Raw genomic sequence first — 13,364 nt, 5'->3', positions numbered from 1 at the left:
CTATTATCACGTCTTATTAATTCACTTAATCTTGTTGGTCAACAATTTCGTTTTGGTGAAGTCCATGAAATTAAAGCTAAAATTTAGGTAAATTGAAACTAAATGAAATTAAAATTGGATATTTCTGAACTATCGACTTTATAGTGAGATGAATTGAATTTAACTCATCACTATTTAAAAGTGATTAGAGCAATTTTGTTATTATTTTTTTTTTTTTTTTGCAAAAAACTAATTTGTCATAAAAAATCTTTTAAAAAAAATAATTAAAAAGAGTTTGGTATGCCAGCATAATGTAGAAAATATTGATTAGCACATAAAACTCATTTATGTTAAAAAAAATTAATCTGTTGTTTTCGATAATTTTATCAAAAATTAGTTAAATCCAAAAATTTATTTTTTTAATATCGAAATTTTTTTTGTAATTTGTTGATTTCTTAAATCCATTTAATTTCTGTCAAAAGAAAATATAAGCTATGTTAACATGACGTACGTACGTAAAGCAATTTTTAAATAAAATTCAACGCTGAAAGTAGTAATTTTTTGAAAATATACACAAAATACTTAAAAAAGACAATACTTTCCTAAACAAAAATCCCGACAATGACTGGTATTGATGAAGACAAGAAACCAAAATTCCAATTCCTATTTGAACCATTACCTGAAGGTATAACTATCAGCAACAAAACTTTCAAAACAAAATTCTCAACCTAGCTTAAATCTACTTTCCACCTTCTTCGTTGGCGTGTGCCAAAAAGTACATTATTCTTATTGTCTTCCATGCAACTACTGCCAACCATGATCAAAGTGTAGTTTTAATCACAAAAACTAGCACGACGAACTTCTCGCGGTCTCTATCACCACAAAACTCTACTTGTTTCGTTTTGGAATTCTGTTCAGCTGACTTTTCAAAAAAATGAAAAAAACAAGAAATATATTTCCTTCACCACAATGCCGACACTCTCCACTTGGATAAAGTTCTGTTGTTTGGCACCAGAAGCAGAACACCGACACATGAACAATTCGTTCAAATTTTCTTGGGCTCATCCTTGAAATCCATTGGGAAATTTCACCGAAATGCTCCTGCTTCTGTTTTTCTCTTCCTATACTTCTCCGGTGTCTGTTGTACCTTCAGCTTGTACTCTGGAAAGCTGATGGAAAACTTTCAAATGCAATTTAATAGCGCAAAGTAATCACTGTGTGTCTGTAAAGTGAAGTTTGTTGCTGGGAAATGTTTCAATTCTTCTTCTTTTTTCTTGGCTAAGGGAACAATTTGAATATTTTCCACATCCAAAGTTCTGTCTGTTTTGTCTGCGGTAAAGTGCTTCGCACCTTACACCAGACTTTTGGCTTAGCGACGACAACAACAACGACACGATGACAATGATGCACGGGGGCGATAGCTGGGCTCTCTTCATTATAAATCACTTGGCGGTACTAAAACTGAACATTATTACTTTGCAACTTTAAGGACTCTGAAATGTTTCTTAAAGATACGAATTAGGTCCTTGGAGGTCCTCCTTATCCCCACCCACTGGTTCCGACTCATTTGTTTTATATGATGTGAAATTGTTTGTTTTCGTGTAGATATTATTCATGATACCGTTAATATTTTTCTCTAAGGATATTTGCTATTATTATCTTGTTGGTATTATTTTTTTTTTCTGTTTCGATGAACGCCTTTCTTAACTTGGCTATGTTAAAGGTCGTATTTGTTAGCTGGTTTTGGTGAGCTGGTATACGAGTATTATTAAGGTATATTTTCCGAAAGGATAATAGGAAATATTAAATATTTATAAAAATGAAATGGAACAACCTACATTATCGTTACTTTAACTGCTGTTTGTTGCTTCTACTACACACAACATTATCTGTTGTTGGGGTAGCTAAGGTATCGTTTGTTTAATGTATCCCCGAAGATTTACAAAGCCCAGTGACTCCCGCGGGAGCCTTTTATTTATTATATTTTTTTTTTTCTCCTTTCCTGCTTGTATATCCGCACGTTTTGGTTGTTTTATTTTTTTTTTTTATTTTGAAATAAGGCGCAGAAGTTTAACAAATGGTGTTCAACCAGCGACGACGGAGAGAAATAAAAGATAGTATCTTTTCTATATACAACACAATATACATTTTTACTGTTTTATATTATATTCTTCTTGGCTATGTGGAATGTTTAAAATTGAGAGAATTTTGTGGATCTGGCGAGCAATGTTAGCTATTTTATGATTTTAATTTGTTAGAATATTCCCAGTGGATAGTTTGAATAATAAACCTACTCCGCCAACAACTTTAGAAGAGCCAGAGATACTTTAATTTTTCGTTTTTATAAATTGAACGAATTTTCTTTATTAAATGTTTATTTAAATTTGGATCATTTTAAATTGAGAACGAAATGGCTAAGAATACAGTATAGAAATTATTAAGCTCATGGTCATGTATAATTTTTCAAAATAAAGTTTTTTAGGTTGAGTTAGAATTTTCTTATTAGCTAAATTAGCAAAAATGATGATTCTTTGTTATAGAAATGGTTTTTTTTTAGCAGTGTGATCAAAAAGTAAATGAACTTAGAGGCCAAGGACAAATCTCATAGAAATAAAAAGCAAATTTTTCTTTTGAAGTAAGGAGGCAGGTAGGTATACTTTGTTTAATGTTTCAATACACTTGCTCGCCTTGAAATATTTTTGTTCTTGTTCTTGTTATTGTGCATCGTAGCCACTTACAATTAATTGAGTCTACTCTGCAAGTTAAATGCATAACATTCATATAAAGAAATAAAATGCACGACTGGGTCGCACGTACTTGCTCTTGTAGTTCAAAGTATCTTTATCTTAAATATCTATTGGAAATTAAAGATTTTGTTTGGTGTAGAGAAAAAAAAAATTTTAAAAAAATCGAAAGTTGAAAAAAAAATCCAAAATTTAAAAAAAAAAAATTTTCAAAAACTTTTTTTAAATTTTTTTTATACATTTTACACTTCAAAGTGATGTCTTAAAATTTTGAATAAATTGACTTATGCTTTGATCAAATATATGAACTTAAAAAATGTCAATTTTTGAAAAACGGCAACGCCATATTTCCGTTCTCCGAATTTTTTGAGAAAAACTAAAAACGCAGTTTTATTAGAACCAATAAGAGTATAACGTACACCAAATTTAATCAAAATCGTTAGAGCCGTTTTCGAGAAAATTGCAATACCTTGAAAACGGTATATGGGAGGTATGCGTTAAAAAAGAGATATTGAAAAACTAAAAAAAATGGACCTAGGGTATTACGCAAAAATCATCTGTACCAAGTTTCAAGTAAATCCATCCATCCGTTTAGGCCCTAGCTCGATGTACAGATGGACGCACACACGCACAGACGCACAGACCGACGGACGGCATGACGAAAACCACTTTTTTGATCTTCTCCATCATCGTAATGTTGGTTTTGATTAAAACCTCGATTTTTTTTTTTCTACACGAAACCAATACTTGCCCTATAGAGCAAGTAAAAAGTGGTTAAAGAATTATGAATCAGAAATGAGAATAATTTTTGCTAAAACACAAGTTCTTAATGCAAATCTTCACTAATGATGACGATACACATTCTTCGTTTTAGGTTTTTAGAAAGAAAATGATGAGACTAATAAATACATAGATACGTGTCTCATATTCGAGGGTATAAGAACAATAGTGGCGTAAGCCATAAAATTCAGTTTTGAGCTACGAGAGACTTAAGAAAAAGCAGGTTTTTTAAAACAACATTTTTTTGGGTGCCATCTAGCTTTGAGTGTAGCTAGCTGAATAAATGTATTTTTTTTGCATTAAAATAGATATATGAACCCATGATTATGAAAGTGGACTAAGTCACTTTTTGCATTGTTCAAAGAAAAACTTACATAATAATTTTCTTATAATGACTTAATTTTTGAAAAAAAGTGGGTTACACCACTATTTTTCTCATAACTCATTAACAATTGCATTTAACTAGCAATGAAATTTGAAAAGTAAAATAAATTTTTAAATATTTAAGTACCTAATAGTTTTTAATGATTTTTTTTTTTTTTTTTTTTTTCAGAAATAGAATCGACTTTTTTTTCAAATCTGTTTTGCTGCCAAACTCAAATTCAATTTCACTGAAAGTTTTTATACAGAAGCAGTTATATAATTTTAATATTAATTCTAAATAAAATTTAAAAAATAAACAATTTTTGATTTATAAAAAAATTTGGAATTTTTTTTTTTTTGAAAAATCTAATTTTTTAAAACGTGGCAATGAATTATCAGCTATTTCTATAAAATGCTTACCAAATTTAATTAACAACTTTTTTTTTCTAAAAACGTCTCTAATGATTTTGAAATTTTTATACTAAAAATGCATCTTTATAAAACAAATCAAATTGCATACTTGTTTTGGAGCCCAATTTGATTTCAGACCTGATTTATTCCCTAGAAAAACGAATGTTATGTTTTTTTTTAATTTTTTTTTTTTTTGTTTTGTTTTTATAATACCTACCTACATTCAAGAAATTTCTATATAAAATTCTTAAAAATTTAAGCAACTTGAACTTGAGCAAGTTTGTGCAACCCAGTCGTGCATTTTATTTTCTTACAATATTGGATGCAATTTTTAGCTCTCAATCAGTTTAAAAAACTTGTACAAATTATTTGAAAAAAAAAATTAATACATTTTTTTTGTAGCTAAAGCTAGTATATTTAATTTTAAGCCAGATAAATTTTAATGTAAATATATTAAATTGAAAAAAGTGTGTTGAACAAAATTTTATTATTGGAGAAGCTTTATTTTAATCTTTGTAGTTTAAATAAACGACGTAGTTGCTTCTATGGTAAAAATTAATACAAATTTGAAAACTTTTTATGTACCTATAGCCCAGGGAAATTAGTAATTTAAATCGCATTTTTCGCGGGACAAAATTTTTTTCATGGAATGTGTTCGGGTGGTTGTCCTTATCATAAAAGTCAATTTGTTGGGAAAATTGGAGGTTGGGAACAGCCGCCATCTTGGAAAAGAGATTGGTATCGTTTTTATTGAATAGCTCCATTGTTATTCATTTTAACAGAAAATGACAAAGGTAGGACTTATTAACAATAAAATTATCTAAAAAATGATATACAAAAAAATTCCGTGAGTTGATTAAATAAAATTTTATAGTTGGTCAAAGTGCGGGTTTGTATCGCAAGGTTGGGACAAAATGACATTTTTTCATATATCTGACGAACTTTTGATTTGTTTGGATAATTCTTCAAGAATGAATTTTAGTACTTATAATTAGTTATTTAAGTGCAATTTAACAACTCCTAAAAATATATTCATTTATTTATGTACTGAGTTAATAAAGCAAGTAGCTAAATATAATTTTCTATAACAATATTTTCTCATATCTAAAAAAAAATTCATTCAAATGCAATCAAACATAGCACAATTGCACCCACTCAATCAATTTAACTACAGTATTTAAACTATTTTTTGTTGTTTTTTTTTTTTTCGTTGAGTTTTTGAATTATCAGACCGAAAAATATATAAAACCCAAAACAGTTGATTTAAAATTTATTTGCCTCCATTTAACAATCAATTTAGCAATACCTCATTGTGCAACCGAACGATGCAATCACTCTAAAAATCCATCAAAAAACCCTTTCTCTCTTCACCTCCAATAGCAAACTACTTTTTTTGTACACCCTCTAGCAAAATCCTTTAGCAATGAAGCAACAATAAAAAAAAAAAAACTTAAAAATTGCTGACAATTTCATTTTCCCCCAAATCACGCCGTGTAATTTGACCACTTTCTCAGCCATTTTGTGTAATTGCAGTCAAATTATTGCTCCATTTCACGCATTTCCTGTCATTCGAGTGGAATACTCCAGCAACAAAATAAATAAATAAAAATAAAATGTTAAAACAAAACAACAAAACTGTTGTTGAAATCAGTTGTCCTAATTACCGTAATCAAGATCCAACGGCAACATGAGCTAAAATAACTGTTCATGGGGAACGAACGAACCAAAAACGACGGACGAACAAAACAACACAAACGTTAAAACCCTGCTCTCTCTGGCTTTGTTTGTTTTTATTAGCCTGTGAATTGCCACAGGACATTTATTTGACCGCCCGCCATTGTTACTAATAAACCACAGCATTTCACCCGCTAGCCAGATATCTACCGTCGTCTCTCCCGCAGTATATCGTTATCGGTCTCCAGTACAAAACCGATACCGTTACCGAGAGACTGGGGAGTCCGAGAGAGTGGCAAGTATAGTGTTTCGGAAATTAATAACTATGTGGTGATTTTAATCGGATATCCTTGTTATGGATTTGCATAAATTAGCTTTAAATTATTCCATTAGGTCGAGGGAATTATATGAAACCCCACCTCACTCATACACACACACATACCGCATTCTATCAAAGTCAATGTGACATTTATTGACCACTTTATTAACTTGCCGAAAGAGCACTTTTCGTGCGGTTATTACTCACCATTGCCATCACCATTCACTAACAGCCCCTAAAAACACTCCTGGATTTCTGCTCTAGCTCTTGATCCGACCGACAACTGGAATGGAATTTATTCTCCAGCATTCCACAGGAGTAGGAACTGAATATTCGAGCAATCATTTTTATATGACGTTCAACAATAAAAAGGGGTGAACAAAGCAACACACCAACGAACGCCAACCGACAAGTTACCCCTCGGGCATACTACCATTAAATACAGTCATCACGCAGTCAACCACCCGGCTGAAAATAAATATTTAGAATGCCCGAAAGATACCTCATTGTCATCGTATCCTTTTGGTTCGGTATCGTAGCACACCACAGAGCTCCAAAAGAGTGTGTTTTTTATTTGTTCCCTGTTCCCTGGGCCCTCCCTACCCCTTCTCACCCTAAATTTCGATGTTTTCTTGTTGAGGTTTTGTTGTCTCTGTATATACAATTTTCGTTTTAGACAATTTGGGCTCGACATGAGCATCGACTCCGGCTCCCAGCATCGGCATCCCCAATTCTTATATTTCTTTTTGTGTGATTTTTATTTTAGTGTTTTTCCACCCAACTAAACCACCCCCAACAGCAACACAGCCAGACAAAAAGACAAAAAAAAAAAAAGGAACAATAGTTTGTGTGAATGGCCAACTTTAGTGCAGAATGGAAATGATGAACATCATCGGTTAAATTTTTTAAGTTCTTTTGTGTTGGTTGTGTTGTTTTTTGTGTTTGTAGTAGTTTTTTTTTTTGTTTTTTGTAGAACGGACTACCGAAAGAGGTTTTGATGCTGGAAGCTATTTTTTTTTTCTGAGTTAATAATTGTGTGTTATGCAGATGGCCACATTGTGTCCACTGCATTTTATTATTTTGTAGACTACCTGACTTTATATATATTTTTTTTTGTCAGCAGTGCAATGAACTGTTCACAAAAAAAAAAAAAACTTTTTGATATTTTAAATAAATTGTTTTTTCGTTCATAAAATTGGTTGGATGAAAAACTGAGTGGCTAGCAGTAACTTTTTAAAAAATCGTTGATGCTTTTCGATTTCGATAAAATTAAAATTATTAGATGGGTAGTTTATATACCTTTTACCTACACACTTTTAGTTTTCAGGGTAAAAAGTCAATCAAATTTGAGATTAGATTTCAGATCACTAAATCGAATTGAAGCAATCGAAATGAAGTGACCTATTCACAATGAAGTTTAAGGTGCGTTTTAAAAAAAATATTAACTTGATATTTTTTTTAATTCATTTAATGCAAATAAAATAGAAATTATCTCATTATCTCGTTTTCGAGGCAAGGTCTTAAATATCCGATTTGACAAATGAAATATTCAGTAGTTTTAGATTGCAAACTGAAATGGAATCGGGGTAAGTACCAACGATACAATAGAAAGCTAGTTACATCTTCTAGAGGAGTCAAACAGTGCCGTATTGAGGGGGGGGGGGAGGGCTCAGGGGGCTCAAGCCTCCCCCAAGCCTTCAAGATCATGTTATTATTTAGCTGATTTCATCATAATATACATGATTAACTGAAAATCTTAGAAATTTAGAGGCAGCACAGATGCTCGAGCCCCCTCCAAATTCTGAAACATCTGTTTGTGTTTGTTTGAACAAGAGCTGTAGCTGACGTTGAGAAATGGGGTAATTTTTTTTTCGGATTTTAGTCCAATTAGGAATTCTTCAGATCATTTTGTTTTAATATTTTGAAGTCGAATTACATCACGGTTTAATTTTGCCAGACTTCTTATGCAATCTCAAAATGCAGTATTTTATCGTCTTATGCATATTTAATTTTTTTCAAAAATAACATTTTTCTCAAAGATATTGGAAATAGAAATGTTTGATATCTCAAAATCTTAGTGGTCAAGATAACTAAAATATATACATACTTTTGATTAAATATCAAAAAGAATTTCATTGAAAATTAGTTTTTGAGACTTCACGTTCTGCATTTCACTTTTTGCCCATTCACTTGCCTAAATTGAAACAAGGTGTTCTGTCTGCATTTTTGGTCTGAAATTAATAAATACTTTTGGAAATCCTCTGATAATAATAATTATCAGAAGATTTCAAAAAATATTTATTCATTTATTTTCAAAAATGTGTTTGAAAAAAATGTTGAAAAACTTAACGAGAAAGTCAGAAAATAAAAAAAAAACAAAACAGTGATATGATCAGATTAGTGCGAGTGCCTTAATTAAAAAAAATTGGCTTAGAAGTTAATTATGTATTTAATTGAATCGTAAGTTGTAAGAACGGAATAAGTCCATTTTGCAAAATTGTTGGGAAAACGCAGAAAACTGAATAGCTTCTGTATCTTCCGGTTTTCAGATGTTTGACCTTCAGATAAAATATAGATAATGTAGATTTGAGTAGAATGAGACAAAAATTTTATTACTATCGGTTTCTGGTAGACAGGTATAACGGTTTAAAAACGTTGGGCTCATTCCGTTTTTACAACTTACATAAACTTAAAACAAAAGTTTTAATGATAGCAATCGATTAACTATATTGATAGAGTTTGAGTAATCAAAACAAAAAAGTGTTATACATAGTAAAACAAAATTTTTTGTTGTGGTCTATTTTTTACTTGAGTAAAACAAAAAATGGGAAAATAAAGATGGGTTCAAAATTCGAATGGTCATTCTTCGATTAATTTTCAATGAAAACACTTTTTTAGCCCAGCATTTTGAAGGAAATTTAATCTTCTGTATTTATTTAGAGCAATGCATATGACTATCTCAGCCCGAAAAAAAATACCGTTAAAAAAACAAAACAACTCAAACAATCGCTCTTCTTGACTTATTCCATGTTTTTTTGGCCTGTTTTGGTATTTAAATTTTTTTTTTTTTTTCAATTTTTTAAAAACATTTTTCCAATATTCAATTTCCACCCTATTATTTTATAGCACTCCGCGGTATTATCTTCTCTTATAATCCATATGAATAAATGGATTCCCTGTTAAATTTAAAATGAACTTCAATTCCTCTCTAGAAATAACTACACTAAGAATAAAGAATGAAAAGATTTCTTATCAATTCTATGCCCATACTATAGTTGATATTAAAAGACTTTCTTAAAAAAAGGAATCATTTAAATTTAATGTGAAAATTATCTATCGATTATATAAATGAATCGTTTATTTCAGAAACAGCATAAGTCCACTTTTTTCAAAAAAAATTTTTTTGGAAATTTCTCATTTATGTATAGTTATTCATCTTCTGAAAAAAAATTAAGTATGTCAGACCCCCCAAAATACGTAAACTGAAAGAAAAGGGTTCAAAATATATGGAAAAATTTCACCCGGTGACAACATTTTTGACTGTTAAATACATGACATTTTACCAGTTTTAAATTATTTTGGCAAACATCATGACACGCAAGCCTTTAAGTTATACATCTATAAAAAGGTAAAAATTTACTCTATCTACTGCTATTTAACTTATTAAAATCGAAAGTAGGGTTCAAAAACTATAGCTAAATAAAAACAAAAGTTTTACCAAAAAAATTTCGTTTATTTCAGAAACGACATAAGTCCACCGACTTTAAAGGCTTAAAAACCTGCAAAGACATAAAAAAAAATTTATATTTTAAAGGTTTCTAAATGCATCTTAGGCTAGATTATAACTCAACATACTCTAAATTTGAAGTGTTGCGGAATTTTAAATAAAAAACAGTTTTTTGTTGCTCCTGAAAAGTTTATGCTCATGGACTTATGTCGTTTCTGAAATAAACGATTCAAATGTTTGGTAGTTATTTTTTTTTTCTGTCAGCAGATGATAAGTTAAGTTTGAAAGCGAATGGTGGTCAATAATTCGAAAATGTTTTTGATAGTTTTTAAGTGAATGATTTTAAAAGTAAAAAATTAAATTTGTTAAAAAGATACAGATTATAATTTTCAATAGGCAGAATAATAAAAATAAAATTTATTTGTCTTCCAGTAAAAAGTCTCATTTTTTATTCATACAAAAAAATTGAAAAGATGCTCCTATAATAATGCTTCAGAAGTCTTAAACGATTTCTTTAGATTTATCTTTAGACGTCTTATATTAATATTTAAAGTGTTCAAGTGCATTACACATTTTCATATGGAAATCCACTTTAAATTAATGTGTTTTCAGATTAGGTAAATCTGTTTTGAAATCCAAAATAAAATTATATTATCTAATTTAATAAAATAGATTATTTTAAATTAAAACAATCAAGAAATTAAGAAGAATTGTCCGCTTGATTTAAGACAGAAGTCTTCTTGAAAAAAAAACATTAAGAAATTCACTTTATTCAATGCAGATTCTAGTTTTTTTTTGCTCGAATATAATCAGAGAAAAATAAGTTATAATCTGGATAACTATTTTATATTATGTGTGACTATTTGAATAGTAAATTGAAGTTTTCTACAAACTAACATATATTATAATATGAATAGTCAAGAGATTTGTTAGATATTTTGACTTTAGTTAATATGGACAAAACTTCAATTGACCATTCAAATAGTCACACATAACCATTTTTAACTATTAAAAAAAGTTGTCCTGATATTAACTTTTTTTCTCTGAGTAGGTACTATCTTATTTGCGACAAAACACACAAACATTATAACCAAAATCGTTGGATCCATTCTTGAGATAAGTATAAGTTGTTAATTTTTAAATGTATGGCTGGAACCAATAATTTTGGTGGTAAAATAAAATTTCGATTTTCCCCCAGGAAATACCCCAAAACCCTTAGTTACCAATTTTTAAGAAAATCGTTTTAGGGATAGAGGCACGTTTTTGACATTATCTATCTTAGAATGTTTTTTTCTTATTAAACTTCTTTATATTAGTTGTTATACTTGTACCTATATTAAATATATGGGAAGTAAAAATCCAAGGAACTTGGCACGTCAAAAATTTGAAAATTGTAAAGTGGAAGCTTAAAAGTATTGGTTCATCACACTCTATCTAATATCTAATATCACCTAGAGTGTATTGAAATTTAATCGAGCGAAATTAAAAAAAAACACAACTGTTTTGCATGTGCTTCCACTTGTCAAAGCAATTATAATACTAGTTTACTTGCAATCTAAAGAAATTTTAAAGAAATTTGAAAAACAGACTTCTTGCGAAAATACCATTTTTGGTTTTTAAAGTAGGTACTTTAATAGACACTCAAAATGCTATTTTATTTCAGTTGATTGGAATTATAATTGTGCAAAGTTTACTCAAAATTGCTAGTAACAGTTGTTTTTGAGAAAATTGCAGTAGCTCAAAAATTTTGTATGAAACGTATAACATACTCGTATGTATTTCGCCCGAAATAACAATTATTACACTGGCCAACAATTTTCAACTTTTAAAAATTTTCCAGAAATATTTATATCTAATTTTATAGATTTGGGTTCAGTAAACTCAAAAATCATATTAGTTTCTTCCTAGTTTTTGAAAAATTTTATTTTTCATATTTGGGCAATATTCATACTTATTTTAATTAATTTTTTTTACAGAAAACTCCTAGATTTTTTTTCTATTTAAATTAACTATCAATTATTTTATTTAAGCATTTTCCAAAATATGTATTACTAATTTTGTAGGAGAACTCCATTCATCAAAAACTAAAATGGTCAAATAAGGTTGACACTAATTTTAACTTTATTGTCTAGAAAATCCAAATTTTCGTTATAATAATACTCACAAAAATGTTAATAGAAAGTTTTCTGTATTACGTTAAGTTAAATAAGAACCTAGAGAACTACGACCATACCCTCGCATGTCTTTGGTTTAATTTTTTTTTTACTATTCTCTTTACCTCTGAAGAAAATTACTTAAAAAAAAAAAAACGATCAAAGAGGAGGAACTAGTATTTTTTTCATTCAAAACATTCTTCAACTTTGCTCTATCTAACTTCTACAAGAATTTTCAGTTTTTTTTCACAAAACATTTAATTACCACTATAGCAAACAAAATAAATACTCCGACCTCAAAGAAAGAAAAAAAAAAAACACAAAAGTTAAATGAATATAAGACTCATTTTCTTACAAAAACGATTAACATCCTGCTTAACTTAAAACTCCTTCAACAAGAACAAACAATCAATACATCTACCTGGTGTACATCTAATTAAAACCTCGCTTCTTCCTCTCCTCCTATCTCTCTCTCTCCAAGAACTCATCACAAACGGATGTTAGTAATTCCTTTTACGATATAGTTGCATGTGTACAAAAGCCTCTAAGCAAATATGTGTATTCCTATCCATATCCTCATCCCTTTTGTCAGGAATTAATAACACTGCAGGAGAAGTCTAGCACCGGAAATCAAACGAATTAATGCAATCAGCTAAAAGCAAAGCAAAACTTTATAGCAACAACCCTCCTCCCCCTCCCCTTTTAAATGGAATACAAGTTTAATTCTGTATTCTCAGCTACCAGCTAACAGCGATAATCCTTCTTGTGAATAATAGTTAACTGGCACGAGGTACCTCTTCTATACAAGCAACAGAGCTGCGAAGTGCGAAAACTGAATCCTATATACCAGCATAGTGCAGTTAGTTGCAATATTATCCCATTTCACCCTTATATCGTAACACGGCATAATTAATTGCAGCCCCAGAACCACCCCCTACATCATTCTACTCAATGCCAAACATTGTGGAAAAGGAACAGGAGCAAGGAGCCTTTCTCTGGTGTTTAGTGTCTGTCTGTCTGGAAACGGTATTTCCCAATCCCAAGTTCGATCAGATCAAAAACACACACACACAATGTCTTACAGAGCTTAAAACTGTAAATATTTCTCCATTAAGGACTCTCAGGGTGTGCTTTGGTAAGACTCCTCTTTCACGTTCGACGATATTTTTTATGTAAACAAAAACTCGGTAAAAAGAAAAAAAAACAAGGAGTGG

General features: G+C 30.0%; 1 protein-coding gene across 3 annotated transcripts in view; it reads right to left on the bottom strand.

Annotated features, from left to right (window-relative positions):
- LOC129909199 (lachesin) overlaps positions 1–13,364 on the bottom strand; it is an 83,123-nt gene that overhangs the window by 69,356 nt on the left and 403 nt on the right. The gene's annotated exons all lie outside the window — the stretch shown is intronic.

Source organism: Episyrphus balteatus, chromosome 2, assembly GCF_945859705.1.
Source record: "Episyrphus balteatus chromosome 2, idEpiBalt1.1, whole genome shotgun sequence".
Classification (NCBI taxonomy): Eukaryota; Metazoa; Arthropoda; class Insecta; order Diptera; family Syrphidae; genus Episyrphus; species Episyrphus balteatus.
The sequence above is the reverse complement of the archived record's forward strand: the minus strand, read 5'-3'. Positions and strand labels throughout refer to the sequence as shown.